The sequence below is a fragment of the Hemicordylus capensis genome, chromosome 1, assembly GCF_027244095.1.
Source record: "Hemicordylus capensis ecotype Gifberg chromosome 1, rHemCap1.1.pri, whole genome shotgun sequence".
In the NCBI taxonomy this organism is placed as follows: Eukaryota; Metazoa; Chordata; class Lepidosauria; order Squamata; family Cordylidae; genus Hemicordylus; species Hemicordylus capensis.
The window spans coordinates 266,542,031-266,567,750 of record NC_069657.1 but is presented as its reverse complement, the minus strand read 5'-3'; the positions used below and the strand labels follow the sequence as shown (position 1 = coordinate 266,567,750).

Here is a 25,720-nt window from a genome sequence, read left to right as displayed (position 1 = left end):
GAGGTCTGGCAAGACAGCTGTCCAGCTGCTGAAAAATGGCTGGAGTAGAAAAGAGCTGACCCTGCCCACATGTTCAGGTAGAGGATTTCAGGGTGCTGGCTTTTACAACAAAGAAACAAGACACTGGAGAAGACTCTGGTAATTAAATGGTAACTGAATCAAAAATACAGTATGTGTTGCCGAAAGGATTCAAGGTCCTCCAGAAACAAAGCAGTGCATGAGAATATATGCTATTTTGGGAAATACAGCAATAAAATAATTAAAGCAGTTGTTTGTCTCCAGTACCATTCAGAACCCTCAAAAGGCACAGAATAGGGAAGGCAGGACCGTTATATAAGGAAAGCTGAGTGTTTCACAATTGTAAAAGAGAACAAATAGGCCAAGAAAAAGTGCCTTGCAAAATGCAAGGCTTGAGTTTTCAGCAGTGGTATCTGTGCAATCATACCCCCAAAGCCCTTGATAGCAGGACAGGAATTTTGCAAATCTTTTACATGTTACATTCATTTTCAGAAGTACAGGAATTTGGATAAAATTTCCAAAGAGGCCAAATGCAATTGTGTGTCTATGTCAGGGCCTGTGCTTCTGAAAGCAAGGTACTGAACCACTGTTTTACTTCAGCTTTAGGGTACCTCACGTCCACTAAGATTTTTAAGGAATCCAGAATCTGTCTTTTATTGTGGCATAATGATAAGGAGAATGGAGCGTGTTCACTAATAGCATTGTTTGCTGGAAATGAATTGTCGTAGCACCACATTGTAGTGGTGTGTTTGGCATGAGTCAATATGCTTCTATGAGTTGTTGGCTTTCTACCTTTTGAACTCCGCATTAGGCATATCACCCATAAGCTATTAATTATCCATGTCGTTGTTCATTGTCAATACCTGTGTGATTTTCTGTGGCATTTTTCTCTGAGATGGATCTCTGTTTTAGTATAAATGGTTAACATAGTCAGGTTAAGACTAGTCAATTAAAACTCTTCCCATCTATTGGACTGTCAGTTCTGCTCAAAGCATTTTAGTTCAGAGTGCATTCTCTTTTATGTTTTTTACTTCAGACTTTATTGGCCCTTTGTGATGTAAGGAAAGTTCTCTAGACTTCTATTTTGTGTTTGTATTATCAAGCAACCCTCACACTTGCCAGAACTTAAATACTTTAAACAAAATCAATGTGGAAATTAAGTACTGAGTAGTATCGTAAGCATGCAGCTTAGCGAGCTGTATGGAAAACAGCCAAAAGGCATATTGTCATAATGATACAAACCCAAGAAAGAAAATGGCAGAATCTGAGATCCAGCCAAAAGTTATAGTAATGCTTGAAAAAAGGTTGGATATACACTGAACAAAGAATGAACAGCAGGAGAGCTGTTCCTGTGGTAGTAAGCATTAATTGTCCCCTTTGCTAAGCAGGGTCTGCCCTGGTTGGCATTTGAATGGGAAACTACATGTGAGCACTGAAATATATTCCCTTTGTTTGTTTGTTTGTTTGATTTGTATACCGCCCTTCCAAAATGGCTCAGGGTGGTTTACAATTAAAACAGGTTGGGGCCTTCCAGGTTGGGGCCTCTCTGAGAAGAGCATCTGCATGCTTGAGTGTAGAAGGTCCTCCCTGGCAGCATCTCCAGACAGGGCTGAGAGAGACTCCTGTCTGTAACCTTGGAAATGCTGCTGCCAGTCAGTGTAGACAATACTGTGCTAGATTGACCAGTGGTCTGACTTAGTTCTGGCAGCTCCCTGTGTTCCTATGAATAAGTTTCCCACAAAGCAGTTTGAGTTAACTTTATTCTTCAAATAATAGCTGTTCATTTTTCTCTCAAGTTCATTCAGTAATGTTTCAGATATGTTCACAATGAAAACCTAAATGCTTTTTGACTGGTGTCTTTTTCAGGAGCCATAGCAACAAAATCCAAAATTGATAGCAGTCAAAGCCAAATAAATCAAAAAGCTCTTACAGCCCAGCACATGTCTATAAAAAGAACAGATCTTAATTGTAAGAACTGAAGGTTTACACACATTGTTAGAAGGGGTCAGCCCTGGGTATTTAAAATGCAGTAAAGCAGTCTACTTGAAAATACTAGTAAAAGAAGCATATGGCTCAGCAATATGCTGTATAACCTTTTGTTATAAAAGCTCTCTGTAGCTATTATAAGGGGTGGGGGGACAATTAATGGTGGTTCCATGTGTCTCTGCATTAAGAATAGCCCTCAGAGTTCTTCTTGTTCACACATGCTGGTTCAAGAACTTCCACATCACATTTGTCAACAATTTCTGCAGGTATCTTTCCTTCTTACAGTGAGTCGAATCATTAAAATTAGGGTTTGTTTCTGGTTGAGTTTCAACAGCATTTTTAAACTCTCTGATTCAGACTTTAACCTTAAAAGGTGTTTCAGTAACCTGTTCAGATGCTCTGAAGTGGTTTTGGACCAGTTTAGGATACATTTCATGTAGGATGTTATTAAACCCTTTAGCTTGCAGTGCAAATCTGCAAAAGAAGTTCAATAATAATGATAATCAAACTGTACAAAAATATTCATTTTTAGGCTGCTCATTGCTCAATTTTTAAATGGTCATTTTAAAATACAAATAAAATAGATGATAGGATTTTTTTTTTAAAAAGCAGGATCACTAAGGTGATGGAAGGAACTTTTTGCATGGAGGGTAGGAAGCATCAACCATTATCATCGTCGCTGTGAAGAACTTTGAGATCTTTGAGGCGATCCATGTTCCCTCACATCTTGAGTTCTGCGATTGTGCAGTAAGCCCGGCAGGAGATTATCACGCACCAAGAGGTGCTCTTTGGCTCTGCTGAATCATGCACGCTGCATCCGTTATTTTCAGTGAGAGAGCATCTATCTTCTCAGTTCGTTCTTGACCTCTGCGCTGCACCGTTTGAAAGGTTGTTGCTCCCTTATGCCTCATTCCTCAATTGTTTTTTTTTTTCCTTGGGTATTGGAACTTTTGGACTGGTTTTTTGGCTATTCTCCTTAAATTTGGGCTTGTTTCGTAATATTATTGGCTTGACTCGGACTGTGTTTTGGACTACTCTTAGTCTTTCATCTTCAACTTGTTCATGGTCTTCTCTGGCATCAACACAGTCTGTATACGGTTGTCTTCTAATTCCCCTGATGGATGTTAAGAAAACATTCAAGAAGTGTGCTTCTTGTGACTTCACGCTTCCCTCCTCAGAAAAGCATGATGAATGCCAGCTTTGTCTTGGAGAAGGTCACAGTGTCAAGGCCTACAAGATCTTTCTGGCCTTTTCACAACAAACAGAAATGAGTCGGGAACTCCGTCTCCGGGCTGCCTTCTACAAGATGGCTCTCCGATCCCTGACACTGATGCTGTACACCAATCTACCATTGACATTGTTGATGTTGACACTAGCAGGACATCACCTCTTTATCTTCCCCTACTCAAGGGGGAGGAGTGGTTTGTGATGCTGGACCTGAAGGACGCCTATTTTCATGTAGGGATTTTTCCCAAATTCTGGAAGTTCCTAAGGTTTAAATTGGGTCAGCATTGCTACCAATAGACCATTCTGCCATTTGGCTTGTTGAATCTGTGTCTTCACAAAGTGTGTCAGTGCCATCATAGCACATGTGAGGATGCGGGGCATAGCGATTTATCCCTTTTTGGATGATTGCCTAATGTCTTCAGACTGCAGTGAATTGCTATTTTTCCATGTTTGTTACACACTTGACCTGCTATCCCATCTGGGGGTCACAGTGAACTTAAAGAAATCTGTTCTTTCCCCTCAGTCCAAGATCCAGTTCATAAGAGCTGCCCTGGACTCACATGTGAAAATGCTATACCTACCAGACGACAAGAAAGCGACCGTCATAGCACTAAGCACTCCTTTCCTTCACAATTCCTCACTCAGTCTATACAGAGACTCTTTGGTCTCATGGTCCCCTGCATGGCTACTGTTCCCAGCTCACAACTTCAAATGCAAAAATTACAGCTGTGGTTTCTGTTGGAGTTCAAACCTGTTTCCGACAATTAAAACAAATGGCTTACACTGCTGCCATCTGTTCTGCCGTCTCTTCATTAGTGGACCAATGTGCAGTTCCAAGAAAAAGGCATGTCATTCCCTCTGCCAGTTCCAGCTATAACACTGACCACAGATGCCTCTCTAGAAGGGTGGGGTGCATATTGCTAAGAACTTCATGTACAGGGTGGACTCTACACATAAACTATTTGGAATTACTGGCAGTGTTCCAGATGTTTTACTGAAGTCCTTCTTGCCTCTTCTAAAAGGCAATCTGACTGTTCAGGTATTGCTGGACAACACCACAGCAATGGTATACCTGAACCGCCAAGGGGGGACTGTTTCTCGCTCCCTATGCAACCTATTCTACCAGCTATAGACCTGGAGCCTAGAATGTTGCATCCATCCAATTGCATTGCACATCAAGGAGATAGACAAACATCCTAGCGGATGCCTTGAATAGGAAACTCACCTTGAAACCATCAACAGGAATGGAAATTGAATTGGGATGTCCTTCATGCCATCTTCCACTCCTAGGGGACACCAAGGATAGATCTTTTCACAAAAAGGCAGAGCAAGAAGTACATTCTCTATTGCTCTGGAGCAGATCTGGGGATGTTCTCCTTAAGAGATGCATTCCAAATGCCCTGTACTACCTTTCCCCTCTGTTCCCTCTACTCCATGGTTTTGAGCAAACTGTTACAGGATCGAACATGGTGCTTATTAATCACACCTTGGTGTCCACAGAAACCTTGGTTTCCCTCCCTGCTATATCCAAGAGGAGCCACAAGCGTTTGCCCAGAGAGGCCATGTATTTCACCCCAACTTGGAAGATCAATTACTAGATACTATCCTTTTAAACGAGCAGCAAGGATCCACTCAAAGAAATTATATGTGTAAGTGGAAGCTGCCACAATTCGCCAGATCCCTTTGTACTTCTCAGGACTTTCCAATATTTCCCTAAAGGTTCATCTAGTGGCCCTGTCTGCTTGTCATCCGGGTTGGGGTGGCCATATTGTTTTTTCACACCTGGATTCAAAAATATTTCTGAAGGGAGTTGATGATCTATTTCCTTTTGTTCAGGAGCCAGTTCCACCATGGAGCCTGTCACAGGTGCTTTCCTCTCTCACTGAAGCTCCCTTTGAGTCTCTGGTATCAACCTTTTTCAAATACCTTTCCTTGAAGTTTGCCTTCCTTGTGGCTATAATGTCCATTGGACGGGTCAGCAAACTGACTTCAATTTGTGCTGACTCCCCCTATAGAAAGTTCTACAACGATAAGGTTGTACTTTGAGCTGGCCATTCGTTTACCCCTAAAGTTGTTTCTGACTTTCATTTGAACCAAGACATTGTACTACCTACCTTTTTTCTGAACCCTTCAATGCCACTTGAAAAGGCTATACATTCCCTTGACGTCCACAGGTCTTTGCTCTATTTCCTGAAAAGGATGAAATATTTTAGGAAAATGAACCAACTGTTTATCTCCTACAAAGGAAATAGTAAGAGAAATTTTATCTCTAGGCAGAGACTCCTTCACTGGTTCGCCAAGCTTGTTTTCCTTTGCTACAAACAGGCTTGTTAAGCCCCAATCTAAAATAAGGGTTCACTCCATTAGGGTCATGGCAACATTAGCAGCCCACATGTCCAGCATCAGCATGAAAGACATCTGTAAAGCGGCCACATGGTCCTCAAACTTACAATTTGTCAAACATAATGCTGTGGATATTCACTTTGCAGTGGAGGCCAACTTTGATCGGGCATTTCTTAAGAAAGTACTCTAAACCTGTATCTTGGCACCCACCTCCATTGGTGGGAGCTTGCTAGTCATGCCGGATGTGAGGGAACATGGATCACTTCAAAGATAAACAGGTTGCTTACCTGTAACAGGTGATCTTTCTGGTGCTCCATGTTCACTCAAAATACTCGCCTGGCCATCTCCACTGCTAGGATACTCTGTGGATGCACTTACCTGATCCTGTCTTATCTTCAACCTTTCTCAGCGTGGCTGATCAGGAACTGAGGAGGTAGGTGTTCTCTCGCCGAAAATGACTAATAATCCATTTGGTGCAATTTGGTGGAGCCGAAGAATAACTCTTGGAGCTTGATAATCTTACTGTGCAGGTGCAGAGAATCCAGGTTGTGAGTGAACATGGGCAGGGTGGATTTGATTTAAATCAAATCAATTTAAATCACTAGTCAGACTAGATTTAAATCATGGTTTTTAACATAGATCCATTCTTGATGGTATAATCTTAATATTTACAACCAGATAAAGGTTTGATTATTTGGTCCTCTTCTAGATAGAAAAATTGCCCAAAATAATCTTACAGAAACCTCTGGAAGAGCATGACATTGTGAATGGATTTAATGGAATTCATTTACCAAAAAATTTAAACATTGCATATATACAGCCTCATGCTACATAATTAAAAACTAATTCTTATTTCATGATGAATAACATTTGGACTATAATGTATCTTAAATAGAAAACTATTTTTAGATAGATTTTTCCCCTCAAAAAGCATTTTATTTTAAAAATCTGATTTAAGATTTAAAAATCCATTTTTAAAATAAATTAAAAAATCATTGATTTTTATCCACCCTGAATATGGGTCACCAGAAAGAACACCTGTTACAGGTAAGCAGCCTATTTAACTTGTCTCAATTTGGGATAACGTTTTTGGAGTAAAGATTGTGGCTGACATGTTCTTTAGAGTAATGCTGGTGGTTCTGAGCTGCTTGTGCTGCTGTGGGATTCTAAGGAATTGCTGGTAGTCCTGTGCTTTTTTGTAAGAGTGCAGATACTTAAAGTAGTGCACCTTGTACTATTTAGATTGTGCAATTTAGTGTTATTTAGATTGTTTCTAAGAGTACAGGTGCACTACTTAAAGTGTTTGTGCTTTACCGCTGGCAGTTTCTTAGGAAACTGCAGCAGCGTAGACAGCTCAGAACCACTGGTGTTACGCTGTGGAACATGTTGGCCAGTATATTTGTCTGGATGGTGGTATTGTATGTGGTGTCTGTTGAATAGTTTCCTGTCATACCAATTCTGCAGGTACCAGCTTTACAAATAGAAGTGTTCTTGTAGGGTCACATGTGAAAAATTTCTTCACAGGAATTTTTTTTTTTTTGGCCTCTTCCCATCACTATATTAAATCTGTAAGAAAAAAGTATAAATTGATATTTTTTCTGCCCATTGCCCTACACTCACAGTACAACAATGTAACATGATTGTTCTATGGAGAGTTGGGAACTGTGCTTCTTTGTTAGGCCTTTTTTAAAAAAGCATTTTTTGTCTGCAAATTTAAACTTAGATAAGCAAGCAACAGTCAATTATTTACTGTATTGCTGGGAAGAAAGAATTCCCTCCTATTAGGGTAGAAGAGAGAACTTAAGAGAAGCATCATCCAGGAAGGCCTCAAGTAAGGTTATTGCTAATCAGATTTTCATGTCCACATGTTGTCCTTCAGATTTATTAGGGTTGCCAGGTGCAGATGGTGAAAAAAGTGGATATCGGTCACCAAAAAAATGGAACCTAGTTGGTGCTTTTTGCCAAAACATCTCCACTTTGCACACAAAAATTGCCTAACATTTTCTTGTTAATTGGTGTTATATATGCATATTTTGCTAAAAATAGGATAATTTGAGAATAAATACAACTCACCACTGTTGAGAAGCCAGTGTTCTCTATTTTTTTTCATCTGTGTGTGGAATAAGTTTTGTACTGGGCAGCAGTATCAAGGCAGTGTGTACACACATGCATTCAGAGTGGGACCTTCATGATTAAATGTGAGCGGGATCTAAAATTAACTGAGTGGATATCAAAATACATGTGAGCATGCATGCACATGCACACCTTAGAGGGAACACTGTTCTTAACCTTAAATTTACCTCCTGCCACCAGCCCTTCATCCAGCTGTAAGCCATCACATGCCTCTTTCTCCATAGTTCAAACACCAGCCTTTTCTGCATCACACAAATCAATTTGGACAAACCTGATGCATTTTGTGGGGTTGCGGGTAGAAAGAAAGCCATCACACATGCTGCTTTCTCAACAGTTCAAACACCTTTCTATGGATCACAGAATCCTACTGGGACAAATGGTGCATTACATTTGTGGAGGTGGGGAGACTAAAGGCACCACACATGTCCCTTGCTGCTCTACAGTTTAAATGCACACCTGGATCACAAACCAACTTGGACATATAGTGCATTTGTAAGGGTGGGGGGACACAACACATGCCCCTTGCTTCACAGTTCTCACACAGACCTTCTGGATCACAAACCAACTAAAACATAATATATTTGTTTTTAAAAATACCTTGTTTGGATGTAATAGATAGTTCCACATTCATGAGGTATGAAGTAGAGGTGTGAAGTTCAATTAGCGTGTTAATCGATTCGTGCTGAATTGGTGGGCGGTTTGCAAATTTGTCCGTGAACCAAATTGCCCTTTAAATGAAGGGGCTGATTTAAGGTCAAATCAAAGCAGCCCCAATTTGGCACGAATCGATTTGTGCAGTTCATGCAGGCACTCTGGAGAACTCCCCCCCCTGCTGAATGGTTTTCTGGCACTGGTTTCTGATTGCCTTGAGATCTCCTAGGTCCTTATTGGCTTGTTGACATTAAAATCAAGTGTTGGCATGGGCAACTGTGTTCCCATTGGCTGGGGGAGGGAGGACGCAAAAGGAGGGAATTTCAAAACGTATTCAAAGGGACTGGGAGGTAGAGAGAGAGCCCTTATGCAAGAAGAGGATACATCAGGAGGACACGAGGAAGGGAGTAGGAAGAAACCATTCCTACTTCATATCATCCTGGGAATTCATATCATCATCCTAGCGCACTTATCTTGTCTCTTCCCCACACATAATTATTCACTCTCAACTTCATTCACACTACAGATGCCAAACAATATGGCATACAGAATTAATTTCTTGCAACTTAAAACAAGTATAAATACTTGAACAAAATAAAAGCTATGGCAAATATAAACAGTATCACAGAAGATTGAATCTAAAAAAGCATTTCCCAGTTCATTTCAACATTCAGTCCTTATGGGTTCATGGTTCTTCTTGTGTGATTCCAGTACAGTTCTTCTCCCCCTGCCCCCAGCCTCTCCACTCTCTCTGCCCTCTTTCTGCGCACCAATACCTGAGATCTCTCCTTTGTATGGGTAAGCTTGTGAAAGTGCTCTACAAGAAGTGCTTGTGTTTTGTTACAGTACTGCTAAAGTGCATTCATGCCACTGGTCAGGTAGTGAAATGGCATCTACTGGCACTACCAAAGAAACTATTTTGTGCTCTAGTTTATGAACTTGTAGTTCAGTGCTACGTGTGAGGCATCCCTGGAAAATATGTATTATTTGGACAATACTGATAATTATAGGATACAGAATAACCATATCCCAAACAAACACAGTGTTGTTTTGCAAATGGAGCATTCTTGATAATTAAGCATGATTAGTTAAATCAATAGGTGTGTGGGATTTGGACCCTTAAAGCCATGTCTACACTGCTAGCTTGTCACTCTTGCTTTGGTTGAAGCAAAAGGCACAGCAGCAAGGCAACTGTGATCTGATTAATCTGACTGTTTGCATCCGACAACACCTTCCTCTAGTCACAGTTGGGAGTAAAGTGCCTGCTGCAGATCATACATGCCTTATCAAGACCTATGTCTTAAAGTGGTACTGGCCTCGAGGATGGGGGAGCTTCAAATGCAGGCCCTGCTTACACTATTATCCAGATTAGATGGAGGCACAGTAAATGGAAACACTTGGCAGTTGAACCTTTTCAGTACTGTTGTCAGTAAAGGTGGCTCTGTAGAGGTAGCAGCCTATAAGTTGAAGTTAATAAGAGCTAAATTTTTGACATCAGTTCGTTAGCAATTCTGAAGTAGGGGAGTGGGAAGGAAAGCTACCTTCACCCTTGGGCAAGGCAGAATCTCATTGTTCATGGGAAATGTGATGGAAATGTTTTTATATTATAATACAGAGAATGTTATCATCTCTTTTTATAGGTGGAAAAGTAGGTATTGTGTAACTGCCTCTTAATATGAAATAGCTTCCAGGAAACTTTCATTTATATGCACACAGTGTAAAGTTTCTTTTAATTGAGTCATCTTGTCAGACAAGCTGGTGAATAGGATCCCCTAGGATGGATTATGGGTGTTAAATTGGGGCATTCTTTTACAGCAGTAAGGCCCAAATAAGGTGTATTTCCCCAAGCTTTCTTACTTTAAGAAAGTTGTCTTGTGCTGATGTTTTAAAACCAGTTTAAATTACTTGTTTCCCAAAACTTTATTGGATCTTTGAACCCATGAAAACTACACTTGGGATTGTCTGTTAGTCATAGGACCATGTCCTTCAATTCAAACAAAATTTTCCTTTAAAAACACACAATATAGAGTTTTGTGACAAGGACTTTCAGAATTTTTAAAAACTAAAACCAGTCATCCTAACTATGGTGCTTGGTCTCCAAGTTCCAGTGTACATACTTTTTAGACTCCTAAACTAGCTTAATAAAGTACAAAAAATGCTGATGGGGATATCCATCCATTTTTCTTTACTCTAGTACTGCAGTTTAGGACTCTAGTAAGATTTAAGTTCCTCTGTTGGTGTTTCCCTAGAGCAGGCTGCACAACTTTAGCCCTCTTGTGGTTGTTGGACCATGATGATGACTACTACTTTTGGTCTCTGTAGTTGGGGATGATGGGGGCTGTAGTCCAAAAAGCAGCTGGAGGGCCAAAGTTGTTCAGCCCTGTCCTATCCTGGCAAAGGTTTTGCATAGTGCAGGCCTTGAAACATTTTCTTCGAGCCTGGGAATTGGCCCAAAAATATAGGAGCCAGTCAGAGGACATGGGTCAAAATTACCAGACTTAGCAACAGACATGGTGTCAGGGAGGTAAATGAGCTTCTCTTTATGCCTCTACAAGTAACATACTTGGAGCAGAAATAGGGCTGCCTGGGACAATAGGGATGTGCAATTTGATTCGTGCCAAATTGGCAATTTGCTGATTCATCTGTGAATCAAATAGCCCCTTGAATGAAAGGTCCAATTTGAGGTCGAATCAAATCAGACCTGATTCAGTGCAAATTGATTCGAGTGGCCAATTTGGCATCCCTCCTCCATTGCTGATTGGTTTTCTGGCACTGGCTTCTGATTGGCTTGAGTTCACTTTGCTTCTTGGTTGGCTTGTTGTGATTAAAATCAAGTATTGGCATGGGCAATTGTGTCCCCATTGGCTGGGGAGAAAGAGGAGGAGAGAACACTTTTGGAGGGAATTTCAGAATGTATTCAAAGGGAATGGGAGACAGTAAGAGCCACATCAGGAGAGGAGGAAAGAATCAAGCAAGGTTTGATTTTGTGGGTTTCTTTTCTCAGCACTGAATATAATGCTATGTTAGCTATTGCTGCTATAACTGTCTGGTTTTGCTGGATCTCAGATTGACAAAGGCAGAACTTGGGTGCCTACCTCACTTCCTTGAGCTGAGGTTTGGTCTGTTTCTGAGATGGTATTGTGGCAGCTCATTCTCCCTCTCCCCTCCCACCCCGCCATGTGTTTGTGTGCCTGTGATATTTCTTGGTGATGTGATGAGCTCCATATCTGGCTTTGAGAATAACTTGTGCTTAGCTCACTGCTCTGGTCTGCTCTGCAATCTGCATAGCAATGTGTACTGAATCAACAGAGAGAGAAGAGCTGGTCTTGTGGTAGCAAGCATGACTAGTACCCTTAGCTAAGCATGGTCTACCCTGGTTGCATATGAATGGGAGACGATGTGTGAGCATTGTAAGATATTCCCCTCAGGGGATGGAGCCGCTCTGGGAAGAGCAGAAGGTTTCAAGTTCCCTCCCTGGCTTCTCCAAGATAGAGACGAGAGAGATTCCTGCCTGCAACTTTGGAGAAGCCGCTGCCAGTCTGTGTAAACAATACTGAGCTAGCTAGACCAATGGTCTGATTCAGTATATGGCAGCTTCCTATGTAAAATGTGGCTGAAAATGTTGCTGTAGTTGAGCTTATGGCTATGCTTGCTAGCTGCTGAGGGTGCTGCTGTGCTGTGGCAGGTGTTACAAGGACAGAGTCATAATTGTGTGAGAGAGAGCAACTTGTGCCTCTTATGATACTGCAGTGCAGGCACTGTGGCTGGCAGTGGATTCTGGGCCAGTGATCCTTTTTTGGATATCTTTTGCACTGTGTGTTTGGCAAAAGGTGTTTTTCTGTGTTGGGAGGGACTGTGTGTCCTGCTTCTGTTCTGCAACATCGTTTCTCAAGGTAAGGTTGCAAAAAAAATTAAAATCTAAACCCCATAGGATCCTATGGGGGTTTTTTGTGGGTGGGTGGGTGGGTTGTTGTTTTTAAATCACCTGCTTGCCTGTTTCTTTTGTGGGTTGGTTGGCAGGTAGCACCCATTATGCCCTACCACCCAACACACTTTGGTGTGCCTAGGACCTATCCATGGGGAGCAATGGGGTGATTAGAGTAGATTAGAAAAATAGAGTGATTAGGTAATTATTTCGTGTGGGTGAATTTTTGGCGTATTTCTGATTCAGTTTGTAAAACCGGCCAGCTGTGGCTGGCTGGCTCAACAAATTGATTTGAATTTTTGCAATTCAATTTGAGGTTGAATTGCGGAAAGCTATTGGTGCACATCTCTATGGGACAAATAAAGATTTGATTAAATAACTCTATTTCTGAATATCCCAATCTAGGTGCCACTGTTAAATTTCTAGGTGCCATGACTCTCTGGCATCTTGGATGTGTCAAGTCCTGGCATAGCAGATGCACAGTATTTACTCACTCTTTGCAAAATAACCAGTACTGTTACAGGGACATAACATTATTTTCAGTAAATAAATTCTAATGTTCTCTTGCTGGGGAAACTGGGTTGCTTTTCTTTAGCAAGCACAACTAAGGTACTATGAATGTTGTTTGAGAAAGTGGTTGTGTGGATGTTATGGACACCTATTGGATAGGGTTTTTAAAAAAAATTGATTTACTTTCCCCAAAGCAGCTCATGACATTCATAAATATTTTAAAGGAATAAATATGCCTTTTGTGTCACCATTTATTTTTAGATTCAGTTTTAATCTCTGACTTTATTGGGTTTTTTCTATATTGTTTTGTTTTATATAGTTGCAAGTCACTGTGTGCATATTTGAAAAGGTGGGGTATACATTTGAAATACATAATAATAAACATTCAGTAACACCATTAAAATACCTTGTAATTTAATAATTAAATCTAATTATTTTGGGACCCATAAGGTGACATGGTGGAAGAGTAGATTGGAAAACAAACTTTAATGAAACATGAGCAAATCACAGTTCATGACTACTGTGGTAGTGAGGGAAGTCAGTCCCTCTGTCACAGAAACAGGCATATGATCATGGGGATGTGTACCCTTCCACTCCAGGCTCTGCCACAGAACAGCTGGTCTAGCATGACTGCTGTTTCACAAATGAGTAAGATGCTGACCTCTTACCAGGACAATACCTTACCAGGAGCTTTGGTCATATACATGGGCAGTGTATGGCCCATGCTCTCATGTGTGGCCCAATGCTGGGGGATGTAGTATAGCCTTAGTGGGGCAGTGGGGCTACCCTAATGTGCACACTGTGAAGGATGTTGTGGCTAGCTGTATCTCCCGCAACATTGACTGCGATGTAGCAGTCAATGCTACAAGGCAGCATTGACTTGGATGGATAGAACATATCAGGAAGGCTGTTCTTTTTCATTTCTGGGCTATGAATAGAAGAGCCATACAGTAACCATACAGTAATTTTCAGCTCCAAGAAGTGGGGTACATGTGTCTGTTTAAACCAGTTGCCTGATTTGGCCCAAGTTGTGTTTTTTGTATTCTGCCAACTTGATAACAATTCTTTTGTTGGAGATTCAGGGTCTGATCTGTTGCAACTAATGTTTCTGCACTGGACAGATACTGGGTATGAGAAAGTTGGGTCACCCTGCAAATTTTTGACTTTGGGCACTCAAACTGGTCTAGTGAATGGGAGAAGCTAAAGGCAACAGGACTCAGCCTGCATTGTCTTCTGTATTATGCTATTCATCCTCCCAAGTTTTAGCTAGCAACCATAGGTTTATGATTATCTTGTTGGCTAATTATCGTTTTCTCACTGCTAGTGGTGAAGTCCAATCTCACCATAGTATACTTCGTTGTCAACTGCTTACAGACCTTCCTGGTTGTGAGAAATTTAGGGGGAAAGAGAAGAGATGGAATGGAGTCTTATTTAGTGATGATGAAAATGGCTCAGCACAAAGAAATCCCTTCAAAAGCATATAACTTGATCAAACTATGTTCATTTTAAAATAGATGGTCATCTTCATTTAGTAACTCATTTGTTGACTACTATTTCAGTTTGAACATCACTCTCAATCTCTCTCTCCTGCTTCCCCTCCCTTGCTCTTGACTAAACAAGTGTTCTAAATATGATCCTATGCATATTTGTTCAGAAGTCCCACTGATTTCAATAATATTTACTTCCAAGTAACTTCATAAGATGGAAGAAGCCTCTCAAGTACTTTGACCCCATGTAATGATGTGTGCTTTATTGCATAGAGCCTGACTTGTGCAGCTGCATGGAGATGTTTACATAACGCCTCCCTGCAAAATCACCATGATTGGAGAGGGGAAGCCATTTCAGCTCCTACTCACAAAGATTGACAACTCAGCTGCTTAGCTCTTGCAGTGTCAGCCATGCAGCCAGCTCTATCAAGGGCAAACAAAACAAACACAAGCCAGTGGTTTAGTCATTCAGCAAGAACATTTTCTGAGATGAAGAGAGTTGCATCAAAGCCATTCAGCAAGAAAATTTTCCCTCCAACTTCTGCCTGCTGCTTCATCGCAAGTGGTCCCTGTCGTTTTGGGAGATTAAACATAGAGTTACGACCTGGCCACTCTATTTTTGGCCCACCACCTATAATGCCAGGGTCTCTCTCCTCTTAACAGATTATAAGTATGTTATCAAATAACATCATGATGAGTTTTTTGCCCAGCTTGGTGTATGTGTTACTACTCCCACTGTGGACACTAGTTTAGTTCCATCATTACTGGATTTTCATTATGTGATTGTATTGTAGCAGACATGCCGTGATATATTTTCCATACATCCCTGTAAAGGAACTGTACTCTGTTTTCCAGGACACCCTCATGCAGTCTTAGTGGGCACGCTACTTTTCCTCCCCTGGAAATTGCTAAAGTTGAGGATTAGCAGATGCAGATAAATGCAGTAGGAATTAGAAGGTTTCTGCTCAATTGTGTTATAGCCTAATGAGTTGTCAAATGCAATTTAAAGTAGAACCAATGAAGGGTTTTCATTAGGTATGGGCTGATATGTCTTTAATGGCTGAATCCAGATTTCTGTAGGCTTTGCATATTAATAAAATTGTTACTTAATGTGCTGCTGTCATGAAAATATAACCTAAACGTGGGGACCCTCTGCAAGTTACTAGAGCTAGTTTTTATGCCCTACTCGGAGAAGGAGTTTGGTCATGTGGTTTTTTCAAAAATAAAGCATGTTCCCAGAGGTGAAAAGGCACTGCTGGAGTGGGTGACTCAGTGACAGCAGTGGGGGAATTTGATGGAGAGATAAAGGAAATACTTGCCTAGGCTTAACGTTAAGTCTTGCTCTGTGTTATAAATAAGGTGTTTCTGGTGTGACTACCTTGAAAACAAATGTGCATTGGTCTGTCTAACCTATCTACTCTGACAGGCAGTGGTTCTCTGAAACCTCCAGCAGATAGGGCTTTCCCAGTCCTGCTGCCCAAGTTAACTGGAGAAGCCAAGGATTAAACATGGAACCTTCTACATACAGAGCATGTTCTGTAGCATTGAGCTGTGGCCCCATTCCTAATAAGGTTTCATTCACTAACCAGATAGTATTTATTATCTCGCTGGTTGCCACATATCGGATACAAGTGGAGATATTTCCAGCATGGGAATTACACCCATTGACCTTCATTATGGCACAGTTAAGATGAGGAGTGTTTGCAACATTCTGCCATTGTAAGCCTGAACATTCTATTTTGACAAAAGTCAAAAGTGTCCACCCAATCATGCACACATCAGCTAGGAGACAAGAGGCACTACTCTTGCAAATCTATTGCAAAATGGCTGAGATGCAGCAGTTGAAGTTTTTAACTCCTAAAAAGAGGTTTCAAAGTGTTGGCCATGTTTTTTTAATCACAGATAATGTATATTTTTCAATGTTTGATTTCTTTTTAGCATTCCCCCCAAACTCAGGTCCGTACTGGACTGGTGCCTTTTGCTGGTTTGAAAAAACCAGTCTAGTGATCTTTGTGTAATTACTGTTCGAAATCCCCATAATAACAAGGAAAATAAATAAGGGAGAGTTAGCTAAGAGCACAACTGAGTCTGTCCACTGAGAATTCTGAAGCCAAAGTTGGGAGGGGCAGTTCCTGGCAATTTCTAGTGAGTGACTTTCTGTTTCTGAACTCAGGTGCCCGATAAGGACAGTCTGTGAGCACTCTGGCACTTGTAAACAACCATTCCTCCCCTTGCCTTTCCTTCATGGTCACTTGTTCTCTCTCTGCCCTCTTTCTCTCACCTCCATCAAAGGGGTGAAGCAGAGGCCCTCAACAAAGCTTAGTATAGCTTATTAGAAAGTAAGTCCATTGATTCTACTGGAGTTTACTTTTGAGTAAACACACATAGGAATTGGGACCAGCAGAGATTTTAGGCAAGAATGTGGGTTCTTCCCCCCCTTCCTCCCAGCTCCTCAGCAAAGCACAGAAGGGGGGAACTCCATTTAGTTCTCTGGGGTTTAATTCTAAATAAAAATATATAGTATTGGGACCAAGGACCCCGTGCTACAAAGTTCCAAAGGAGAAACCTCAAGGAAACCCTAAAAACATTCCTACCCAACACCAAGAGACCATCATGCTGGTGCAGACTGCTCTTGAACATGGAGGCTCTACGTTGGAGCCAAAGTGCCAGTGAATATGGATATTGGTTTGGCTCTCATGTAGAACCACCATGATCAAGTAACAGTTTGTTGGTACTGAGTGGGAATGATTTTTTGGATTTCCTTTCTGCACTTCTTTGGAGCTTTTTAGAAGCATGTAGCTGAGCACTGTGAGAAAGAGGGTGCTGGGCTGGAATATACATGCCCTTTCCAGCAGCATTTTGACAACTGAACCTGCAATTCTATGTATATGCCTAGAAGGAAGTAAACTCCATTAAACTCAGTGGGATTTGCTTCCATATAATGAGGGAACAGTTAAACAATCCCTGGAAAATGGTGTTGGGGCAGGGGAGAATAATGGAAAGGTCCTTTTAAAAATGGGAGTGGAAAACAATGTAAAAATCCTGTGAGGTAAACCCACCACCACCCCACCCAGCACACAGATTGTTCTCATAGAATCTGACATTAGCCAAAGCATCCCACAGGGCATAAGATCTCTTAGTATATTTAATACAAAAATGTGAATAATTTATTCTTTCCTACTTCCTGGAGAATATAAGAGGAAAGAGATAGTGACTGACATCATGAGCAACATTACTCAAATTAATCTTACTGAAATTAAAAGGAAGAACATGTTACGGAATGTCTGTCGTCTTAATTTCAATGAGACTACTTTGAGTAAGCCATGATCCTATCAGCCATTAAGCAGAAGCCTGAGGCTTAAAGGGAAGAAAGCTACTCCATCTATGCTCAATGACTTCGTCACTTGTGTACAATTTTTAAAATAGACTGCTTTCTAGAAAGAAGGAAAGGAGACACTAATGTATCATTAAAACATGCCATAACTTTACTAAAAGAAGAGCCAAGGCCAGAAGAACTCATATCAGAGCTCAGCTGTAGCCAGAGAATAGGCCCTGGGAAGGTGTGAGGAGGGCTTCTGCTCAAGGCCTGCGTGTCCTGAGTGAAGGGAGGAGAAAAAGAAGATATAAGGGCTCCTATAGGTGTCCATTCCTTAAATGGGTTGGGGTTTCAAGAATGGGATGTGGAAGAGAACTCAAGGTAGGGTGAATGCTTATGAGGAAGCACATGGCAAGGGAATGGGGCCTTACAAGCGATATGAGGCAGTGGGGGCAGAGTGGCAAATGGACCTGTGAAGTCATGTATGGTAGCAATGAGGTGGCAATTGTACTTACCAGGGAAGGCAAGGTAAGGCAAGGCACACAATGACCGGAGCCTTGTGGTGGCATATAAGGTGTGGCAGATGGCCTTTGAACACAGAGGTTTTGCATCAGAGGTATACTGCCTAAGAATGGGAAGCCTCCACTTAATCAGCATGGGCAAGCTCTTCCCCATAGTGTCTAATCAGATTCCCCTTTTTAAAATGCCTGGGAATTCAGTAACCCCAAAACCTTCAGTTTAAGATGAGATGAGATGGAGCCTCATTACTAAAGCTATCATGGGGGATAATCTTAGTAATCCCCCATGTACAAAGTCGGAGTGGAAGTTGGGATGGGCACCTTAACACGCAAGTTCCATTCTTTTTAGAGCATGAGTGAAAATGTAAAGCATCTTAACTCTCATCTTCAGCCGAAAGATTTTGGATTGCTGAATAACCTTCTCTTGGTTTGCATCCCTCATTGGACAATCTTTATGTTAGTGGAAGATAATGAAGAATTGCCCCTTTCACCTTGCTAGCTCTTCTTGCATTTTTGGGAAAGTAACAGAATATTGCACGGACTCTTATGTGGGCGTGAGAATTTTTGCTCACTTTGAACTAAAAATGCACTAGCTGGTTTCCTTAGCTTTTAGTCTGTTCAGCTGCATAACAAATATTTATTGTGTCAGTTGACATGTGGTGCCATTTGTCATGTGTGTGTTGTGTTCCTAAAAGCATCAATATCCTTTTGAAACGTCAGGGTTTTCTAGTTGAGATCCAGTACACCAAACAAGGCATGTGCCCAGCTTCCTCCGAGACCACACTACCTTGCTCCCTGTGTGCATAGGCTCTCTCAAGCTAGCATGCAGAGGTACTGATGCATCTGGGGATGCACAGGAACAGCTCTCTCTGCTTCTGTTGCTTGCTGCTCGCCTCTGCCTATGTGCGGTGTCTCTTTTGTGCTGAGAGGAGAGGCGACCCTGAGGGAGGAAGCGACCCACCTTGCCAGCTTTGATCAGTAGCAGCATCTGGGACCGGATTCTGGATGAGGTGTTAGAAGATGGTAGCAGAAACTTCTGCTCGGAAGATCCAGACCAATCTTTCTCTCCACTCCCAGTTTAAAAGCATGACATCTCTTGCCTGTCAATATAGGAACAGAGGGAGCTGCCTTGTACAGAGTCAGGCATTGGTCTCTCTAGTTTAGTATTGTCGCTGACTTGATAGTGGCTCTCCAAGATTTCAGGCAGGAGTCTTTCCCAGTCCTACGTGGAGTTACCAGGGATGAAATTTGGGACCTTCTCCATGCAAAGCAGATGCTTTACCATCCATTTATGTCCGCCTCCCCAAATGGTAACATGGCTGTCCATGGTAGCCACTTGAAGCCTCTAGCTGCCAACGCTCCATAATCAAGATAACACTGACAGCTCAAAGCAAGATGTTGTTTTAAGGGAACTAGAGTGGGCTTCTACCAATGGGAGTACAGTCATACAGACTCCTTCTAACTGAGCAAAGAGGCACCTTTTGGGGGCAACTGTTCCTGTTCAGGGCCCCCAGCACAGCACCCGTCTAGTGTCTCTTGCTGGTGTCTGCCTTGTGTTTCTTTCTACACAGTGAGTCCTTTGGGGACAAGGGGCCATCTTAGGTATTACCTCTTTATTTTTCTGAGTAAACCACTTTGAGAACTTTTGTTGACAAGTGGTATATACATATTTGTAGTAGTAGAGTAGTCTTGGTTGAGGAATATTCCTCTCCCATTTGGGGCTGGATTGGAGTAATGATTTCATGGCTCCCCTCTAGTGATGTGCCCGGACCGGTACGGAGGCCATTCTACAGGCCTCTGGACCGGTCCTGACATGGGCAGTTTGGGGTTTGGGTGGATTGGGGTGGGGGTTCCTTTAAGGGCGGAGGGTGGGTTTACTTACCCCTCCCGCCGCTTTCCCCCCTCTGGCGCATCGTAGAGACGTGACGCGCACGTGTAACGTGCGCACACGCAAAAGGCTTCTTGAAAGGCTTCTTGAAGCCTTTTGTAGCCCAGCGGGGGAAGGGGCGGCAGGGAGGTATCCTGCCGCCCCAATCACTGACGAAAATACCTGCGGTGGGAGCGGTAAGTAAACCCTCCCCCCGCCCTTAAAGGAACCCCCCCCCAGTGCCGGACTGCAGCTCCGCGGGTCCGTGCACATCTCTACTCCTCTTAGCTTTGGTTTTTGGCTTTCCCCAGCATATATTATGAAAAATAATGGAAATGGTCACACAGATGCAATACAAAAACTACTTACTGCATCCAGCAGTGGTATGCATCAGCTTAGTGCTCTGCCCTTTCATGACCTTCTGTGGCTTACTGTCTGAAAAGTGGGGGTTTCTCATAAAGAATGACTTCTAATAGATGCTCACTTGAGCAAAGTGCTTTGTCCCCCTTTAGGAAACATTTTCTCTTCTGCACTTATTCACCTAGTTTCCACACAGACCAGAAGGTGATCGGGTGCAAACGAAGGGGCGGGGGGTGGCTACTGGCTTCCATAAGCAACTGGGCCATTACTTGTAACTGCTGCCACATAAATAACAGCTGCTAGAAACAATCCTGCATTCACAGTCTTCCAGTCATAAATGCACTGAAGCGTAATAACCATGGCAACAGTTGCTGAGGGCAAGTCTTCATAACAGAAGAAAGTAATGCTTTGCAGAGAACAATGGAAAGGACTTTACAAACAAGTTGCATCACACCTAGCCGGAGGCGGGGAAGAGAGTGAAAATCCATGCTGCGCTAAACTGGTCACCCAGCCATGCTCCATGGCATCTTTCCTTTTTAAAAGAAGGGTTTGATCAAATGCAGTCACTATGATCCCATTCATGAAATGATTCAGAGGCAGAAGAATGTGAGCAGTGGTTTTTTTTATTTGTACAACACGTGAATATAAAACATGTGTTGGTTTTTGAGTAGGAATACATGCAAAGGCCAGAGGGTTCTGGGAAAGGAATGCAATCTTCCAAACACGCTGAAATGGGGAGGGAGGGCTGAGATGAATGACAAAGTAGGGGGTGTGTCCCACTTGCTTGTTGAGCAGATGCTCATTGTGGGTGATGCTAGTGAAATAATGAGATCAAAGTGGGAGATACGTAAGCAAGCATAAGCAGCAAGCTAAAGTAGTGTTAAAATGGGCCAAAATCTCGTCAGTATAAAAAGCTTCCCGCTCTCAGCTTAAGGAATGAAGCCTTGGCAGTCCTCAGCACTTCTCTGGTTCTTAAAGGTTCTTTGTTGAGCTCTTGCTTTTACTGTATGTCTCATGGGGGAAATTGTACCACAACAGATGACTGTCAATAATTTCTCTGAGTCCCATTGCAGATTCCAATGGAAGCCAGTACCATATATCATGTTCATCAAGGCCATTTGGGATTCCACATCCTCTGGGGCATTTCTTCCTTGGGATCAAGGGTGCAGTCTCTCTTCCTGTATCTGACTCAGCCAGCCCTTTGGATTCAGAGCTTTCTAACCTGCCACAACTTTTTCTTTTCTCATCTTCATCTGTAGACAACTGGTTCCTTTCTCTGCTCTGACCCCATGGGGAACAGCAGAATAAGAGATTTTCTGTGCCTTCTGAAATGCTTTGTTCTCTCCACTGCTGGATAAATGAACCCACTCTTCTGTAAGGGGCCTTATTCAGTCCTACATTCCTTTCTGTGACTTGCACACTAGATGTGTTGCTGTGGGCATGTGGAGCCCACTGTGCAGGCCACACCATCAAGAGCCTGGACAGTACTAGAGGATACTACTCATGTCAATATTCTGGAACTAGCAGCAGTAAACAGGTACTCTGGCTCCATGGGGCCCAACTGCGATGCCAGCATTCGTATGTAATGCTGGCACCGCAGAAATGGAGTTTTCAGCAGCGAAAATCCACTCTGACCAAAGGTTCAGCCACTTTGTGAAACAGGATGCAGGATGAGCTGGGCCTTGGGCCTGATCCAGAAGGGCTGTTCTTATGTTGTAGAGTTTGCCAAGGAAAACCGTAGGTTGTTTCCCCCCGTGAACTCCATTTCCCCAGGTTCAGACATTCAGGTTTGGAAACCAGATGTGAAGGGATGTCTGGTTCTCCATTATGTATGAACTGGGCCTATCCACCTTCCCCTCTTAAAAGTAAAAAAATGTGCAGGTAGCAATGGACAATGTTGCTGTGAAATGTTACATGAATAAATGGGAGTACAGCATCCAGAACTCTGTGCATACAAACAGTTGACTCGTAGCCATTCATGCACCAGTCACTTCACCTCTGGTTTCCAGACCTGAATGTCCAAACCCAGGGAAATGGAGTTTGTAGGGGAAAGCAACCCACAGATTCCCTCGCCAAAGTCCCCTCTGAGCCCTTCTATCAGAGTGGAGTTTCACTGCCGCAAATTCCATTTCTATGGTGCCAGCATTAAGTACGAATGCTTGCACCACAGTTTGGGCCCCACGGAGCCAGAGCTGAGGGAGGAAGCCCCTCCCTCACTCTGGCCTGATTGGCTGTGCTGGCAGCTGTTCTGTACTTAAAATTAAGAATGTCTGACACTTACGCTCCACTCTGAGTGCTCTGAATGGGGGACATGACTCCCTTTTGTTTCTGAATGGAGACAGTCTCTTACTTTTGGGTGGATCAACAGGAATAACATCTCCCTTAACAGAATCTCTGTGAAAAAGCTGGCCTATATATCTTGGCCTGGGGACCAGGGATGGATTTGGGATTCTGTTGGCATATCGAGCACCCTGCTGCCCAATGGAAATCGCTAATGGAGACTGGTTGTGGAGTTGATGTTGGAGTCACCCAGGCTTTTGGTGTTTGGGGACTTGAATGTTCACTTTGGGGGTAGCTTGTCTGATGCAGCTCAGGAGTTCATAGCGGCCATGACAACTATGGGCCTATCTGAACTGATCGTAGGGTTAACACATACAGCAGGTAACACACTCGATCTGTTTTTGCTCAGATCAGGGTGGCGATCCATAGGTGGGGACTCCTAGAGTGTCTCCATTGTCACAATCAACCTCAAGCATCCTCTCCATTCTGCTTTGAAATTGGCCCCATGGTATACAGAACAGCTGCAGGAGTTGAAATTGCAAGGGAGAAGACTGGAGAGCAAGTGGAGGAGAATCTGACAATATATGACACAAAGCCCATTTATACTTTGGCATTATGTGCATCAAAGAAGCATTTCTATTCTAGATGTATTACATCTGCAAGTTCATGTCCAATGGAGTTGTTCAGAATTGTGCGGGGATTGTCTTGGGTCCCCTCCTCTCTGAACTTGAATTTGGAGTTGTCTTCATCCCACTGTGATGCCTTCAATAACTTTTTTGCAGGTAAAATCTCTCTGATTTGAGCCAACAAACTCTGTCATAACTGCAGAGTCAATGGTAGGAATGTCCAGTAACTCTTCTTGATTGATTAGAACCTGTCCCCTGGATCCATGCCCAACATGGCTTATATAATCTAGTAGAGAGGCTGTTAGAGATGGTCTAGTTGACATAATAAATGCCTCACTGGGGGAGGGCAGGATGCGTCTATGTTTGAAGGAGGCAATTGTGAGATCTTTATTTAAGAAGCCTGCCCTAGAGCCCTCAGTGATGGATAATTATACATCGGTCACCAACCTTTCTTGGTTCGGCAAGGTAATTGAGAAGGTTGTGGCTGATCAACTCCAGGTAGTACTGGAGGATACTGATTGTCTAGACTCATTTCAAAGTGGCTTTAGAACAGGTTGTGGTTGTTGAGAAAGGCTTGGTTGGCCTGATGGATGATCTATACAAAGGAATTGAAAGAGGGGGTGGGACTTTGCTGGTTCTTTTGGATCCCTCTGCAGGCTTCAAATCCATCAACCATTATATCCTTTTGAATCGTCTCATGGATTTGGGAATAGGGTGTACTGCTTTTCAGTGGTTCCATTCCTATCTCTCAGGCAGATTTCAGATGGTGTTATTCGGGGATAGTTGCTCTGTGAAACAAGAGCTATTGTATGCTGTCCCTCAGGGCTCCATCCTATCCCCAGTGCTTTTTAACATCTGCATGAAACTGCTGGGTGAGATCAGGGGATTTGGAGCAGGGTGCTATCGATATACTGATGACACCCAAATCTATTTCTCGATGACATCATCATCAGGAAATGTTGTAACTCCCCTAAATGCCTGCCTTCAGTCAGTAATGGGATGAATGAGGGATAATAAATGGAAGCTGAATCCAAGAGGGAGATACTAACGGTGAGGGGTCATAATTTGAGGGATGTGATAGAACAGGATAGATTCCTGTTCTGGATGGGTTTGCACTCCCCTTTAAAGAACAGCTACGTAGCTTGGGAGTGCTTCTGGACCCAGGCCTCACCCTGGTGTCTTGGGTGGAGGCTATGGCCAGGAGCGCTTTCTATCAACTTTGGTTGATACGACAGTTGTATCTGTTTCTTGAAGACAATATCAAAACTGTGGTGCACTCACTGGTAATGTCTCAGCTTGACTACTGTGATGCATTGTATGTGGGGCTGCCTTTACATGTTGTTGGGAAACTTCATTAGTTCCAAATGTAGAAGCAAGATTGATCTCTGGGGTTTCTTGGAGAGACCATATTATGCCTGTTTTGAAACAGCTGCACTGGCTGCCGATATGTTTCCAGGCAAAACAAAACATTCTTGTAATCTATATTATTAATTCTCCAAGATGGGCCATGCGTGGGGATGTGGTAGAAAGGAGGCAATTGGCTGACAGAGTTTGCAATTAGAAGTACCTGATTGGGCAGTGGGGATTCCATTGCAACTGTTACTGGCTGGAAGATGTTCTTGATTGTAGAGGAGAGGTGTGTGTGTATGTATGTGTGTGTGTGTGTGTATGAATATGAGAGACAGCAGGCAGGGGTCTGCAAAAAGACAGGTCGTGAGGGAGGAAAGAGCCCCTTCAGGAGAAGGAGGATGCCATTGTGTGAATTAAATGAAGAAACAAGATGAACAAAATCTGTTAACTCAGGGAGGGGGAGAGAGAGAGAAACGGCGAGCGAGAGTGCCGCAGGGGGGCGAGTGAGCGAGAGTGCTGCGGGGGGACGACACAGGCTCAGTGCACAGATGCTCTGTGCGGGGTCAGCTGGTTACCTAAATGGCTTACCTGGGAGAGCGCTGCCTTCAGTATGATCCCCATTACATTTTAAGGTCATCAGGTGAGGTCCATCTCTAGCTACTACCAGATCTCCTGGTGGTGACTTGGGATCAGGTCTTCTCTGTAGCTGCTCCTGGGCTCTGGAATGTGCTCCCTTTAGGTAAGACATAAGAGTTTTAGCAGCCTTTAAAAGAGCCCTTAACATATCTTTTTAGCCTGGCCTTTAGTGAGTACTGAAATGATTTTAAACTGATTTTATTTTTGTTTTGATGAGTTGTTGGTTTTTTAAAATCTGTTTTTATATTTGTGAACCACCTAGAGCCATCTGGGTGAGGTGGAATAACAACAACAACAATAATAATAATAACAGCAAAAACATTCAGATATTTATAAAAAAAGCAATGAGCATATGGAGTACACAGTTAACAATCAATGGCAAGATACTTGGACAGGTTAATATTAGAAGAGGCATTTTCCAAGGGGACTCACTATCCCCTCTGTTGTTTGTAATCGCCATGACTCCACTTTCACAAATACTAAACAA

The 25,720-nt window shown here is 42.7% G+C and overlaps 1 protein-coding gene across 2 annotated transcripts in view; it reads left to right on the top strand.

The window, feature by feature from the left end:
- SIL1 (SIL1 nucleotide exchange factor) overlaps positions 1 to 25,720 on the top strand; it is a 79,145-nt gene that overhangs the window by 28,314 nt on the left and 25,111 nt on the right. The gene's annotated exons all lie outside the window — the stretch shown is intronic.